This window comes from Heterocephalus glaber, unplaced genomic scaffold (genome assembly GCF_053883595.1).
Source record: "Heterocephalus glaber isolate CG9 unplaced genomic scaffold, H.glaber_assembly_v1.0 deba00000122, whole genome shotgun sequence".
Classification (NCBI taxonomy): Eukaryota; Metazoa; Chordata; class Mammalia; order Rodentia; family Bathyergidae; genus Heterocephalus; species Heterocephalus glaber.
Window position 1 is genome coordinate 67772478 of NW_028258138.1, and position 17085 is coordinate 67789562.

At 34.9% G+C, this 17085-nt stretch overlaps 1 protein-coding gene and 1 pseudogene across 2 annotated transcripts in view; both read right to left on the bottom strand.

Annotated features, from left to right (window-relative positions):
• Lsamp (limbic system associated membrane protein) overlaps nucleotides 1-17085 on the bottom strand; it is a 2156433-nt gene that overhangs the window by 1957793 nt on the left and 181555 nt on the right. The window lies entirely within an intron of this gene.
• The window catches only part of LOC147830466 (ubiquitin carboxyl-terminal hydrolase CYLD pseudogene), a 156780-nt pseudogene that overhangs the window by 18678 nt on the left and 121017 nt on the right, over nucleotides 1-17085 (bottom strand). The window contains exon 2 of the transcript XR_015450399.1: nucleotides 1-17085. This exon is cut by the window's left edge and continues 18678 nt beyond it; it is cut by the window's right edge and continues 74484 nt beyond it. The product of XR_015450399.1 is annotated as a ubiquitin carboxyl-terminal hydrolase CYLD pseudogene (transcript).

The window sequence follows — 17085 nt, forward strand, 5'->3', positions numbered from 1 at the left end:
TTTCCATGGGAAGAATTTTGGAAATCCAAACACAAAAATATAAAAACTATTCTTATTTTGTGTTACTTTGGGCAAGTTACTGATCTTATTTGGGACTCAGATTTTGCATAGGTTTAATAAAGATATTGATAGCACTAGATATATGATTGTCAGGATTAAGTAAGTGCTGATTCTAAAGATTTAGCAAGCACTATAGCAACAAGAAAATTGAGAAATTTTATCCATCATCAATACTGTAGTGGAGGATAAACCCAAAGGTGACTCCAAAAATTCCTGTTTGCTAATGTTGATACGTTTGTGTATTGCCTTCCCTTTGATATGGGCAAGACCCATGACTTGTTGGTAAAGAAAGAAATATGACAAAGGTGATTAGCTGTCCCTTCTGTGATTAGGTTACATCAAGGAGATGACAAAAATCACTTCTGTGATTACATTCCTTTTCATAGGACTCAGTTTTAGAAAACTGGCACTAGAAACCCTCTTCAAGGGCTTGATGAAGTAAGTTGTCATGTTGGGAAAGTATATAGGGCAAGGAAGCAGAGCTCCCTGGGATCTGAGGGCAGTCTTCAGCTAATTGAATACTCCTGGGCCCTCAAATCATATGCAAAGAAATAAACTCTGCTCACAATCTGAGTAAGCTTCAATGTTCCCAGATGAACCTCTAGAGGACACCACAGCACATATGCCAGTGCAACTATAACTTGGTGAGAGGTCCAAACAGAGAAGTCACTTAGGCCCTGTCCAAATTTCTAACCCACAGGAATTGCAAGATAAGAACTATGGGGCCAGAGATGTAGCTCAGTCGTGTAGCACCTGCCTGGCAAGCATGAAGCCCTGAGTTCCATTTCCAGTAAAAAAAAAAAAAAAAAAAAGATAAACTATGTCAACTTCAAAACCTGTGTTGACTTGTGACACAGAAATAAATAACTATCATGAAAATATGATAGCATACATATGGTAACAAACATGAAGAATATTTTACCCTTATGAAGAAAATACTTCTGAGTTTTGGACTTTGAAATTGATAAACAGGGCTGAAAACTCTTGGATTCTATTAAATATCATAGGTAGCGTCAAGGTAGAGATAGCAGAAATGATCTCGCACAACTGCTTCAACCCAATATTTTGCAGATGAAATAACCAAAGTCCTAAAAAGTTAAATGATTTGGTGAAGGCCATGTGGCCATCTCAGTGCAGACTAAAACTTGTACTAAGGTCTTTTGACTTCTCAGTAATGCTTCATATTACTACAATGACTCCAAACTCCAAATTTGCCATTTTTCTGAGATTCTATTGATTCTGAGTAAATATTTCAAAAACACACAACAAATATCAATGACGACTGGACCTCAGATGATCATGTGACTTGATCACAATTACCTAAATTCATCTGAAAGTTCCTTACTGTCATTCTGGTATGGTTTGTTTTCAAGGTAAAACTGGGTTGATCTGTTACATATCAAGCCCCAATTGTATAAGAGCAACATAAAACCTGGGTAAACACACCACAACCAAAGTTATGTCTGAGAGTATAAAACACATTGAGCAAAAGGGTAAAAGGTTCAGTTAATCCATGAAAATGTCATCATCCACTAGGGATCTTTGTCTAAAGGTTAAGTGTCTCAGACTGTCAGAGGGTGGGAGCAGCCAGGATGGCTGAAACAACCTGATGATGCATATGGTACCAGATGCTATAATCTTATTCCTGTGTGCCCAAATCAGATGATGTAACTGTATTACAATCACAATGTAATTCCAAACAAACCATTTAATCTTTCTATATACTCGTTGGTCAAGGAAATCTCTTTTCTCTCAAAAATATCATTTTCTTTTAATTTTTATAGTGGCTTATTATCCAGCTTTTCTCTAATACAATTTAAAAAGTCTAAAATATGTGATATCCAGGCTGTATATGCAGTTCACAGATGTACTATATTTTAAGAATATAGTTGAGTATATGTTGTTACAATGTGGCAGAGATTTTGAAGTCAGAGTTATCCAGGTCAATAGTGTTACAACTGTGCAGCACTTTATTTCTATCTGTTCTCTCCAACATTCGAATCCCAAATCTTTTATTTACTATTTAGATAATGTTGAAGAATTAAACACCTCAAATTTCACTTTATTTTATATTCTATCTCCCCTCCAGTTAATTAATTTTTATTTCTTTAATACGTATTTGCAGTACATAGTGATTACATTCCTTGTGGGAAGTTTGTACATGTAGATAACAAATCTTAATTCTTTTTGCAACCCCCTTTAAATCCCATGCCTCTCTCCTCCATCCCCCTCCCTCTTTTAGTTTCTTTCTTTTTTGCAAAGAATCTATCTCCATATGTATATCTTGCTTGCTAGAAGATTTTCTTGAACTACAAATTAGACCATGTATATGTAAAATGTTCAGCATAGTATATATTGAGTAAATCATTACTTTTGCATTCTTTCTCATTCTTCCTATGGGAAGCAACTGTCTACTTCTCAAAGGTCACTGGAAGAAGAGAACAGTGATTTCACACTTACTAAGGCATCTTTACTTTTTATAAGGTGTGAGTATATATAGAAGCACTTGTTATGGGGATGAAGCTCTGAGTCCAATCCATTCATTCCTTAAACTCTGCATGGAGCCTACATGGAGCATGCTGAGTCAAGTCTGCCCTACGCATGGCAAGGAAAGACCATTCCATGTTTCAAGGGAGCAAACCTTTTAACAAATGAAAAGGGAAATTGAATTTATGTCAGAAAGGGAATACAAATCTTCTTGTCCAGGAATTTTCTTTAATCAACAGAGTGTTTTTCTTCAAGACTCTTATTCAGTGTCACAAAGCTTGTTATGCTGTTGGCCCAGGTATACAAGTTCAAAGTGAGTTTTTGCTTCAGATAAACCCACAATAGAACCACTTAGGAAAAAGATGGTTTTATTTGTTATTATCTCTCTTTTACTTTGACTTTTATTTATATTTTGGGCTGGGAACAAGAGATAAAAGGAGGTGGGAGGAGAGGAAAAAGAAATGAAAAAAAATTGAAGTAAAAAAAGGGAAATAGAGCCTTTGTAAATGGGATGGAGACCAAGAGTTGGAAGGAGCAAGGAGAGATGGGAGGGGTTAGGGGACCCAAAAGAACTGGTATGAGTTACACACATGTACAAACTCCCCATGATAAATATGATCATTAGGTACTGCAAACATGTACTAATAAAAAAATTTAAAAAGAAACTCTTAGGAAGAAACACAGAAAATTATAATGGCAAAATAAATTGCCAACCTGGCACAAAGGATGTTTAGAAATATACAATGTATTCTCATTTATCTTTGCGTTCTTGATTTTATAACAGAAACAGAACCAATACAAAAGAAACATTATGAGTAAACTTGTCAACTATGAAGGACTGCATATATTATGTTTCTCTAGCTTTTTCCTGCAATCCAAATGCACCAATGTTTTTAAAAATAGGGTAAAAGCACATGTAATTTACCCAGTGATGTATCACAGCTTGCTTTTCTAGAAAAGGTCAGTAAATGAGCAAATCCATCAGTAAATCCAACATGCAAGGGAGGTGTAGCTGGGCTGGGAAAGTGGATATGTCACATTTTAAATCCTTTAGGAAAAATACTAGCAATATGAAAACTTACATCTAAGAAATAAAAAGTTTTTATTCGTACGTGTTTTATGTTTTATGCACTATTTTTCCTTATTATTTGTACTTGCCCTTGAAGTCTTAAGATTCCTTTTGTATTCAAGTATTTAAGTATTTAAGTAAAGATTAGCTAAGAATTTAAATTTCTGAATGTGTTAGCCACTCAAATGTAAGCAGAGAATTGTTCTAAAATATCATACTACTCAGAAGTATCCAGATATTGTGTGATATTTAGAAGGAATGATCAGGTGCTAAGCTAAATTGCAAGTATCAGTATCATAATCTTAAATGAAGGTTCTTTGCATATTTAATTGAGATTTTCTTTTTCTTTTAGTTCTACTTAGAACAATAATTTTTTTCTTTATTTTTCTATATTAAAAACTATCTTCTCCATTGTAAGGATTGTCTTTAAAATTATTTTGGAACTTTTCCTTATCTTCCTCTTTCCTTTTCGCTGCACATAATCTGTTTCTAAATATTTTCAATAAATTTATTCAACTGAGTATATATTTAGTTCCTTTTTCTTCAGAACAAATCCCCAGAAAGCAAATTTTCTTTCTATAACTACCACTGGAGACTGGGAAGGAGAAAATAGAAAGAGTTTATTCCCCTCTGCCCTCACTAATGTTGAGGCCCTTGAGCCAATTTCTTCTTTTGCTTTAGCAAGGTGGCATCCATCGAATTCTGAATGTGCCCATCCACAGAACTCCTCGTTTGGTGTTTTGTTTCTCTTTCAAGTGTGGGTGTGAGAATTGCTATAGATGGCAAAGGAGCTTACCTAGTGCAAGTAGCAAAAATAATGGGATTGTATCACTTGGGTGGCATTTTAACGAACCAGTATTTTTATAGACTACATAAGTAGACATAAATCTATGTTTTCTAAGATATTAAGTAATTAAACACAATTGATGTGTATATGACTTCATATGCAGTATGATTTCTGTAAATTTAATTCTTCAGGGTGTATGCTTTTCTCACATTAAATGTTCTCAAGTGGATTTTCATAATCTTCAGACTCTACACATAAATCGGAAATCTGTGCTTTTAGCCTTATGCTCAATGCTTCAAGAACACTCTGTGACTGTCAGATTTCTCTGCTAGCAGCTCTAGTTACCATAGCATCTTAAGCCATTCAGTTTTCTCATGTTCCCCACAGAGAAGTGTACAATAGACTTCTGTTCTCCTCTGTACTTCATCACTGATTTAAGGGTAAGCTACAAAATGTTCAAAGTTTAATTCTGAGTCAGGTGCCCAGTGCCTGTCTAAGGGAGAGGCGAGTTTACTCCAAATAGGCACTGACTGAGTCTGCATATGTAAAAGGAAGTGGACAAATGAGGCAATATCTAGGCATATTAAGACAAAAACATATGTCTGAAATATCTGACAGACTGAAGCCAGATTTTTGTGAAGTGTTACATTTTGATAAGACTGAATTCAACCATATGGACCTAACAGCTAAATTTGCATGAAGAGAAGAAAGCTATGATAATGCTTTTTAGTGTTTAGTCCTTTCCTTATTCACAGAAGTCAAAGGATGTAGCAGACCATGCTCAAAGTAACTTTTTTATCTTTCTCCACTCAGACTAACTTTTAAAAAGAACTATGAAATCAAAATTATTTTAAAAGTTGAATGGGCCAGAACTTTAAGTAGTAAAATTACACAGTAATAAAAATGTAGAGTCCTTAGTAGAAGTTCACTGTTACAGTAAGAGTCAATCTTGTGGCTTCAGCACTAGTTACATACATGTAAAAAGCTTGTCCCTTTTTACGTCACAATTTATCTTAATACTCATCTTGATAACACATGCAAATGTGTACACAGGCATGCCCACACACACCCTTCTTTGAAACCTCTGCTTCAGGATCTCTGAATTTCTAGATCTCAATCAAAATAAAGTTCAAGATAAAGTTTTGGTAAATCCATCCACCTAATTTACTGGCTACTGATAAAATTTAATATACTTTAAAGGGAAGATTCTCAGATAGATTTATAACTAATTTTGATGGTATTAGAGGGAGGGTTAGGTAAAGCATTTTATCAAGTTTTTAACATAGTATCACTTATTTCTTCCACCTTGAACCCACCAGGTTTGGCGAGAGTTTAATGTCTTTCAAGTAAGATGAAAGTCTTCTAAGATACCTATATAAAAGAGACTTAGAAGATATAATCTCTAAAATTAAATCTGCAATTACTCGTTCTTTGTTATTAACAACACCTTGTTTGTTGCTGTGTGTGTGGTCATCAGATGCCTTCCCTCTTCCTCTAACCTGCAGGTCTCCACTGAGGACAGAGGACAGAGATGTTATATTTTTTAAGAGGCTAACTCAACCTTCTCTTACCATCACTTATAAGTGCAGAGTCCCTTTCTTGTCTTTTTCCTGGGTTACTACTCTTTCCAGTCTTATGGTAGGGATTCTCACCTCTCAGTTTCTTCTCAGTTCCAAAGCAGTCAGGGAAAATGGATGATGGAAAAAGATATTAACCGGAAGAATGGTCATTAGACAAAGCAATAAAGTAACTGAAAACAACCTTTTATTCCTTCCTGCCCTGCTTGATACCTATTACTTTATTCAAAAACAAATCTGCTTCCAATAAAACAGCATCAAATATAATCAATTTTCACATATATATTTATTTTCTCTGGGTGACTGTCACCAGTTACTATTACAAATCTACCTCTGTTTGGGTTTTTCTAATTAGGAGTGTCAAAGAGGATGAAAAACTTTTATATTTTATTTCTTTCTCTTTATTCTACCTTTACTTGATATAGGGGAAATTTGGGATATTAAGTAAGCACTTTAAAATTGAGGTCAAGCAAGAAGCACTCTCTGCCATTTCCTAAAAATAGGAAGACAAAAAGACAAAACTAGGGAGACAAAAGAGAAATGAAGGCACATCCTTATACTAAACATTGAGGTGAACTTATCTGAAACTCAGCTGAAGGTAGATAGTGGAATTATGGCCAAACTGTTGTTTCATCCCAAAGAGCTACACATGCTCACACTCCTGTATGCCTTCTTGTATCATATACAAGGTTAAGAGTTTCCTTCCAGGCATCAGCTACCTCGCACTTTATCATAACCCAAAAGCTGTGTCTGATTCGTATCTTTTTCCCCATCCTCTTGCTCAGGGACCTGAATGGTTTCCCAAGGGTCTCTCCCCAACTATAGCTTAATTATGAACCTGCTGTGGGAGTGGGGACTCTCTAAGTTCTGCTATGGTGAATGAATTACCATGACAGTGTTCTGAATCACATGTTAAATTACTATTTCCCAATTAATGGACAAGGAAGTCCTCAAGACTCTTCCCAACATAAAGATAAAAATACTTTTGGCTTGAAACTATATGATAACTATTGTCAGGATAGAAATGGCAAACATTTAGAGAAAAATGAAAAAAAATCAGAAAATATATTTTCATGTAGCAGTGGAGGTAATACATGTGTTTTGAGGAAAGATATACAATAAGAGCAGTTACTTATTTATCTAATTGTTTTGAGGATCTGCTATGCGCTCAGCATTTTTCTAGGTGATGAGTATTTTCTGTTGAAGATTGGCTGGGACCCTTATCTCCAGGAATATGTGTTTCTAAAGGAAGACAATAAAATAATTCCACATGCTGACAAGTTACATAAAAATAGTAAACCAGGATGATAAAAAAGTGCTACTGTCCATTTGATTAAATGGTTAGAAAAGGCCTCTTTGGGAAAGTGATATTTGAATTGAAACAGAATGACAAAAAGGCATCAGTCATGGGAAGATATAGGTAAAGATTTAAGGCAAAAAATATTTCAGAAAAGAAAGAGGATGCAGAGACTACAGAAGTCCAAATATCTGACTCCTTTGTAGAATTGGCCATCCTGTGCAACTAGATAGAACCAGCTAGCTCAAGGCCCCTCAACAGGTTCTGTTTAATAAAGTGGACAAAACTAGACTGCATGAACTCTACTGTACTACAGCTCTTTATCACAAGTTTCTGGAAAAACAAACCCAAACAAAAATCCAAAATGGTGGGATATGGGTGGGGGGTGGATTCTTATTTCCTTTCAAAAGATTAATTTGAAGATCTGCTTCAAAGAAATCTGAACAAAATGAGGACACAGACAGTTTTAAGGTTACAGTGAACATGAACAAACTTTAAGTGCTTGGATAGAAGCAGAGGGCAACCTTCTGACTGCTCTTCTGAAATGAAGAGAGAATCTACCTCTACAGCTGGGCCCAGTTAGGACCCATCCTCTGGATGACTCTAAGTTTGTTTCCTATATATCAGCTTTCCTTCCCAGTACGTTTTGGCTCTTTCCTTTTCTAGGTTCCTCTTTCTCCACTCTCTAGGCCTACTTCTACTCAGCCCAAACTTGTTTGTCCTGAAGTTTACTATTTCCATGTTGAAGACTTTTTGAATACATTTGTTTTATATTTTTCTTTTCAAAAGGTTGTTTTTAATCTATGTCAGTAAAATAGAATATTTAAAACTGTCAGGAGGATTTGGAAACAATTTTATTATACAGATCTAGATGTTAGAATGACATTTGTGAAAACTGAATTCTACTTGTGTAGAATTTATTACACATTCTCTATTCATGTAATATCATCTTATTTTCTCATTTTATATGTGTTCTCTTACTGGCTGCAAATACCCAAATGTAGACAACTAGGGACTACCATAGGATTATTTTTTGTCCACTAATTTCAAGTTATCCTTTTCTATAACTATCAATACACTTCTAATTATTTGCTACTGATACATCATCACATGCTAATCAAAATAGATGAAAAAGAACTCATTTTCTGTCCTGATCTATGTGGTTTCTTGTACATAGGGATGATCGTCTTTTTAATTTGTTTGAAGACATGGGGTGGGGGAGGGATAAATACTCCAGCTTTTCATGACTGCCCAAAATGAGGTACCTCTTAATGACTTAAAAAAATCAATTATTTCTATATAGGAAATACTAGAGAGAGTACAGAATTGAGATGCCCTGACTCGTTAACCTGAGAGAGAAACTGTCTTAAATGCTTATGTAAAGTAACAAGTCATTTGGTGTCTAGAAGCTCAACCTAACCAAACTTATCTTAGACATGGTGATTAATTAGTCAAAGTTGATATAGTAAGATATCACAGTTGATACATTTACTGATTCATATTTGTACAAAAGAGATTTTTGGAACATTCCTGAAAACTTAATTTGAGATATTTTGTATTGGAAAATGTATTCAAAGTTCTAAATTGCCTCCCAAATTAATTTGTACTATGAAAAAACTTTGCAGATTAGAGGTTTCCACCAGCAGAATGATAGTTCTTCCTCCTTTATTCTTGATGATTTCTCTTGTTTGTTTTTAAAATTACTGTCCTCTTATTATTATTAGTCCATGATTTTTTCTGTGTACATTAGAATGAGTGCTTTGGTATAGTTTTCCACTTCTATGTTTAGAATGCTCCTCATTGTCTATAACTTTGAAAGTTCTTCTCATGAGTGACAAAATTCTTCAGTGTTCTATTTAAGATGTTTTATATAATAATGGGTCTACACAGTTCTGTAATAAAGCTTTATTTTAACCCCTGCATGCTTACTTTCTCTCCTTCTCTTTCAATTTCCTCTTCATACCAATAAATGAGATATCATTTCTTACCAATAAATAACATAGTGAGCTGTTCTTTTCTGGATGTGCTAATCTTCTGTAATGGTCACATATGGACTTTAGGATTTACTTTGAGGAACACTACTTCTGTTTGTTATGCCTGGGGACGGTAGTCAAGAAGCTCTGGTACAGGTCTGGCTGCTTTACCCTTCTGTCCTTTCTGCCTGGCTTGGCTCTTGTTAATCATTTCTGTGCTCAAATATTCAATTTCCTGGTATCTAATCATTTGAACAAAGTGCTCCTTCACCTTGGACCTTCCCTAATCCTAAATAAATTATTCATTCTTTATATATACACAAAAGGAGATACAACAAGCTATAAACTTCCTTTCAAAATACACTAACAAAATACTAGGTACATAAGAGTATATTTTGTTAAAATTTTAGTCAAAATATGTTTTCTCACAACATAGACACAGTGTAATCTATGAAAAATCAACCCTGGTACAACGCCTTCCTAGATCATTTTACTACTAGATATTCAATGGCTTAATATTCTTGAATATTTTTCTGTTTCCCTGGATAACACTTTTCATATCTTTCATTTCTGTAATATACTCTCATATTCTCACTTTATTTTAATTTAACAACTTTAAATTTCCTCTGGTTGAATTTCTTCTTCTCCCAGAAACTGCAGTCTTAAAGTGTTGTATCAATTTTCCTTCGAGTTTTTGTATACTCTACTTTATACTTCCCTTTCTATTCTTGAAATATCTATACACAGCATGTTTATACCTTGCCTTTCTTCTATTGGTCACATAATCATTATAACATTTTCTCTTCCTGCCATTCTGTACTCACACACACACATACACATCTCCTCGAAGCTTACTACTCCAATAGCAGCTCCAGTGTGCATACCACTCAGCTCTGCACTGTGTAAAGTTTTATAGGGAGTAAATGAAAAAAGTCAATTTAGTTCCTGTCCTGAAAAATGACAATCTGGAAAAACAGTTTAAAATAATTAGAAGATAATAAGAATATTGCACCTAATTAAATGATAAGAAAATTAATATCCATTCTTAACATACTATATCAAAATCTTCTTTCTCTGAAGTTAGCAAATGGTTCTCTGTACTGATTTCCATAGTTGTTATACAAGTTTACAGTCCCAACGGTGGAGAAGGTTTCCTTTCTCCCTATAACATTGTTAGCATCATCAAAAAACTAAAAGAAATTCCAGCTACCCCTCTTCTAAGTATCTTCCTCAAGGAGTTAAAGATATCATACAAAAGTGATGTATGCATACCGATATTTATAGCAGCACAATTTATAATAGCTAAATCTTAGTTGCAGCCTATATGTCTATCAACAGATTAATGGGTAAAAAATTGTGGTATTTATACACAATAGAGTACTACTCTGCCATAGAAAAGGATAAACTTGAGTCATTTGTAGGAAAATGGATGCATCCTGAGACCATAATGTTAAGTGAAGTAACTCAGACACACAGCTTACATATTGTATAATTTCTCTTATATGAAAAATCCAACATATTTATAAAGTATGAATTAAAAGAAATGATGGGAAAAAAGGTATTGTAATTCAGTGTGGATAATGTGTCTAAAATATCACCTTGATTTAGTAACATTGTCTTATGTGTTTTGTATGTTCTTTGGGCTACTAGTCTGGTTTTCAATATATATATATATATATGTGTATATATATGTATATATATATATGATAATTTACTTCATAAGTTCTTATAAATAAATGGATCTAAAGCTGGAAAAATAAAAGGAGGTTGAAGATGGGGCAGAAAGAAGGGAATTGAAGTGTGTTATGTACATGTACCAATCCCCTACAGTGAATACAATCATTATGTCCTGCAAACATGTACTAATGAAAGTGAAAAAAAAAAAAAAAACAATGAAGCTAGCAAGTGGTTAAACAAGCTAAACCCAAAATGTCATTTATAGTCAACTCATCTCTTTAAAAACTTGGCTAATTTCACTTTGTCAGACTCTCCATGGTCACTAATCCAATCGCACTGCAAAGACCAGAAAATTCCCCAGAGGATGGAATCAAATACTTTCTGGATCCTAAGGTGTGCTACCCTCAGTTGCCTAGACAGACTCAGCTAAAATTACACTTAGGATGGAATGTAGTTAAAATACTTTAAAGCAAAAGTGAGGAGACTTTCTTAACTGAAACCTTATCAAGGCATCATGGAGACAGGAAAGCAGTTAGCCAACAGCTTTGTTGGGAAGCAAAGATGGACCTATTTTGACCAACTGCCACCCTTCTGTTCTACTTTTCTGGCAAAGTGTGAGCAAAGTGCCATATTCTTTTTGGTCCCTTATCCTGGAAGGTTCCTGTTGAATGGTGTCCTGCAACTGTGCAATGAATGCACTAAGGGGACTCTCCACTCAACATGTCCAGTGCTAATTTCAGGCTGTTTCGAGGACAAGGCTTTGCTTGGCCCACTTTCAATGATGGTGTGCCCCACAGGTGGTTTTGCCAACAGTGTATGGTGCCGAGTCCATGGGTCTCCTGCAAGGACACCACAGTCTTGTGGCCTGTTGCAATGCATATTAAGAAAAACCTGGTGGGAATTCAAGATACAGCTTGAGCTTAAGGAAAATATTCTGTGTCAGAAAGATGACTAAATCTTATTTTCAAGAGAAAACCTCTGTCTTCTTGGCCAATATTCAAAACAATTAAAACACTGAAAATAGAACCTAAGGAAAGGAAATCCACAGCACAGATAGCTATTTTTGCTCATAACTTGGTAAATGAGCAAACTTTCCATAAACATATTTAAAGGCACGATTTTCTCTACAAGTTATTCAAGTGCCGTATTGACTCACCATAAATTCTTTTCAAGTCTGTCTCACTTTCCAAAACGTTCTAAGTTAAAGAAAGCACAACAGAGGGGTGAGACTCTGAGATGATTTGTGTCTTTCTCTGCCTTCCTCTTAGCATCCCCAAAATACATGTTGGCCCCCTAATTTTAGAATGATTTACATATTCCCCAATTACATGCAATTATCTCTTGCTACTCACTCCTACACAACTTTTATGTAATTCCACAATGATCATGATTACAACAAAGGCCCAGTGTATCCCTCCAAGAACTTGGAGGTGAACAGTAACTATTCCTCTTAGATATGACTCCATCAAAATTGGTGAGGGATAGTAAACAGGGTTGACTTAGTATGTCAACAAATGATGACCACCTGAAAAGCCTAGATGACAAAAAATTCAAAGCCCAAGTTCAAGGACAGAAGAAATGAGGGCTAGTCTTATTTCCCATGGACAAGAGAATTCCACTGGACTCCCCATGGAGACTCCTACATTAAGATGAACACTTTTACTTTAACAAATAAGGCAAGAAATATGGTCCAAAAGTAATAAAGCATTATCAAGATGAAAAACTGTCTTGAATGGGAACTTTTCTCACACAAATGCATTGACATTTTAAAGGTTTTACAAATGTTTGGTTGAGAGTAAATCTTGGTTGGAGAGCAGGAGTTAGAAGCAATAGCAGAACACATTTCCCTTATCATTCCAATCTGTGCACAAACTAGGAATGTAAGGCTCTATGTTGGTACAATATGAACCCTAAAGTAAGCATATTAAATGAAATATATGAGCATGCATAAAGATACAAATGTCAAAAACTTTCTGGCAAATACTTGAAGTGTTAAATTGAATCCATGACTTTTAAAAAATACATTTTCCAGGGCCGGGGATTTAGCTCAGTGGTTTTGCTGCCTGCTGCGCAAGCGCAAGGACCTGAGTTCGATCCCTGGTACCAAAAAAAAAAAAAAAAAACACCAGAAAGAAAAAATACATTTTCCAGTTCTCTCAACTGGAAGCTCCTGTAAGCAATGGTATCCAGGTAACAGTGAATATACCTCACACCCAGGTCTTGGATTCCAAGTGCCATTGCTAAACAAAAGGAAACAGGGCTCTTCAGAGAAATGATTGTTTCCTGATTTGGGTTAGGGGAAGTACAAAGTAAGCCCAGAATTCTGTGCTATAATCCTGTTGCTAGCATTCAGTGATTAGTAGGGGTACATGGGAAACACATGGGAGTCAGTTTGAAGAAATTCTCACTGTCCAAATTTCATATAATTTGGGCATAGAAACAGAATAACTGCAATTTATTAAGGATATTATATCAATTAAATTGTATGGTTCCTTGGATTCTGGGTATAGGAAACAAAATATATGCACATGCTATCATCAGAGATGACTTTTAGTCAAATTTATGCTCAAAAATGATATTTGAATGTAAAGACTCAAGTAGTTACCTTTTCTTTTTAGGAAGAAACAGAGTTCATCTGTACATGCTAAGGGGAAGAAAAAAAATAATATAGAAGAATGCCTGATAATACATGGAGAAGGAATGATAGAGCTAGAAAAGCAAAGCATCACTCAGCAGCAATGAGTAAAGATTTAATTCAGAAAACCAGGATCATCAATGGGGTATTAAGCCATGGCATCAAAATTTGTTGAACAGCATATGGATAAAAAGATCACCTACAATTTGCTTGTTAATGTGGAAGAAAAAAGATACCTATATCATGGAGAGATCTAGTAGTTACAAGTTTACCAAGTAAACAGATTCACTACTAATAAGAGTTGCTTAATCTGGTGTTACATACCTCTTATATTATGAAGTTATTAGCATCGTCTAGAAAATATTCTTGGCAAGAAAAACTAATTCAATTGAGCTTTAAGACCCACACCCATTTTACAAGAAATGCAGAAGATATACAAATCAAAAGATTCTACCAAAAAAGCAGACAATGGGCCAGGGATTTAGCTCAGTGGTGCCACACCTGCCTGGCAAGCACAAGGTCCTGAGTTCGATCCCCAGTGGAAAAAAAAAAGAGATTAATTGTGGTATGTCACACATCCACACACAAAACTAGTCTCATAAAAATAATGTCAAAAATAAAAGTGATGGGCTTTTATAGATTAAAAGAGACAATATTAGATAGTTGCTTAGGTATTTTTTTAAAGTTTATAAAAGATATTAATGGGACAACTGGGAGGAATACACAATATATGTGTTATAAAAAATTGCTATTTTATATTTGCTCTCAGGGACAATTTTAGTATTTGGTTACATATAAATGTGTCATTATTGAGAGATTCTTGACAAGTCTAGTATGTAGTGATACCTATCTATATTAAAAAAGTAGTACTAGTGGTACTTACATCAAAATGTTAATTACTGAATTTTGGTGATAAGTAAACAAGGGATTGTTTTACAATTTTGTCAACTTTTCTGCATTTATTAAAAGTTAAAACTAAAAAGAGAAAAGTAAAACAATATAATGTTAGCTGCTTATGTTGAATAAAAAGCATCAAACAAAAAGGAAGATATTTAGATGCATGAGGACATGTTATCTTCTCAGCAAAACATAGTTTCATTTATGCCACTAGGTTTCTTAGCCATTTCTTATTCCTTGATAACTACTTCCATCTATATGCCAATGATAAAATATTAAGGGCTTTGATCCTTCCCTCATTAAATAGAGAATATTCTCACTCCACTCTGACCTGTGCCAGGGCTAGTGTAAGGAGTAATTCCTCATGAGATCTTTAATACAACAACTGGCTAAAAAGGTGAAGATGATCATCCAAAATTAATTTCTTGACCTTTTCCATAAGGGCCTAGGAAGGAATATTTTAGCATTCATAACTGGGGGAGTAGCTGCACTTAGAAACTGAGTTTCTCAAATGTGTAATTATAGAACCAGAGCCAAGAAGAAAGACATAGGGCCAGTCAGTGTTTCAAGACTCCTCTCTCTCACTGCAGGAACAATTCAGCCTACACATGAAGGCTTGATTTGGGGAGAAACAATGGCATTTACTCCCCAGAAGCTACTGTAAGTCCTCAGACAATGCTGAGATTGGGGGTGAGTCACATGCATAGTCAAAGTCTAGTAGAAATCCGTCTGGCTGTAAAATATTTTAGAACCACTACGGGGACCAAGGTCATTCAGCCTAATTCAGCCCAGTAAGTGCTATCTAATAAATGAGACAATGCATTACTTTAATCTTGGTCAAAGGCAGAGACTAATTCAAAGCCAAACATTTAGCAAATGCCAGTAAACTCTGAGTCAGAAAGGCAAATCCTCAGATTCATGAATAACCTTTACTGGGAACTCAGCATTGCCATTTTGAAGGTGAAATAGATATAATAAGAAATCTTCTGATCCCCCAAAAAACTCATTTACAAATGAAAACCAATACTTATCTGCCTTACCCTCTCATCTCTTTGCAATCTCCAAGATGTAGAGAGTTTCAGGAGTACATTTAGGGGCCAGTGAAGATTTGCATTAATTTCACTTTTTATTTCTTTCATTGTTTTTAAACTTTAACCTTGTCAGTGGTTGCTAATTTAGAATTAAATTATGACTTCACATCTTTGCCACATGGCCTGTGATGTACACTGTGGGAGGGGACAAAAAGTCACAAAAGTAGTGATTTAAATAATTTTAAAATGTTTTTTGAAGGGTGTCATGGCCTTATCACAACTCTGTACTTTTGCAGCTCAAATTTAAGAGATCCATTTCCACATATTGGTTGGTTACCAGGAACAATATAATCATATAAAAATGAACACCTGTGAATATTACCTAGCAACAGTAAATGTTCCATAACTATTAATTTAAATTAAATACATCTAGAAAGGGGAGTCAAGTGGTTTCTATTAATTAAAGATCTAGGATTGGGTTGTGATATTACAGTATTCTCTTCCATCTTTACTATATCTTGTTTGTTGTTAAAGAGTAAGTGATATAATACATTTAGTTCATAGAAACCAGTCCTAATAATTCTCAAGACACTGATGTAAGTAGTATTTTCTCTACTGCAATTAAGAGAAAATTGAAGCTTAGAAAAAAAATAAAAAATTTAAGCAGTTTGCCTCAGGTTATACAGGTAAGAAGTAACAGGAATAAGATTCAGAACGAGGTCTCTGAATTCAGGTTCATGTTAACATTCTCCATTTATCAATTTCTCCCAAGGTTTCTCATAGTGTCTGAAATCTGCATCTTGATAAAAGCAAACTTCACTAACATTCATGAATATTAGCTTATCATACCGGCAGGAATGGGCTGTGTTGAAAGCAGCTACAGGGTTTGGTAAGAATTATTTCTGAGCAGGGACTTCAGGAGGATGTAGAGGAACACAGAATGGAGAGGTTAGGAAAGTTTTTACCAGTGGAGGTCTCTGAAGTTCAGGGCAGACCCTCAGAGGTGATGGGGTGAGGGAAGAAAGGCGGAGAGATGAGGATGATGCACATGAAGGAATTGATGGGAAGAATGCAAGGTTTCCTGAGCAGAGGTGCCAGTGTTGCCCACTCTCATATTGTGCAGCCATAACTGTAATTGAACTCATGGGTCATCAACAAAATCATCTCTACTGTCACTAAATTGTGACTCTTTTGTTGTACAAGTTGGCCAAACTTATTTAAAACTTAGAAAATGTAGCATTTAGAAAAATACTAACAAGAAATATATATTTTCTGCCAAACTATGACAACAGTTAACATTTTGGTCTATTTTCTTCCAGCTTGTATCCCTCTATGCTTATAATTTGGGAATTTTGAGAAACACTTGAGATGATAAATCATGCACGCATTTGAATCTTGTTTTATGTTACATTATAAGCATTCCCCGTGTTGTCTCTCTATAGGTTTAACAGTATAAAATCATTGCCAAGTATCTTTTTTCTGATATATGTTGCTTTTCTCTTCTTTACTCATTTAGTGTTAGTTTTATTTTTATGTATTTTTGTTTCCCATGGCAGCAGCTGAGATATTGTAAATTTCTGAAAGATAAGCTATAT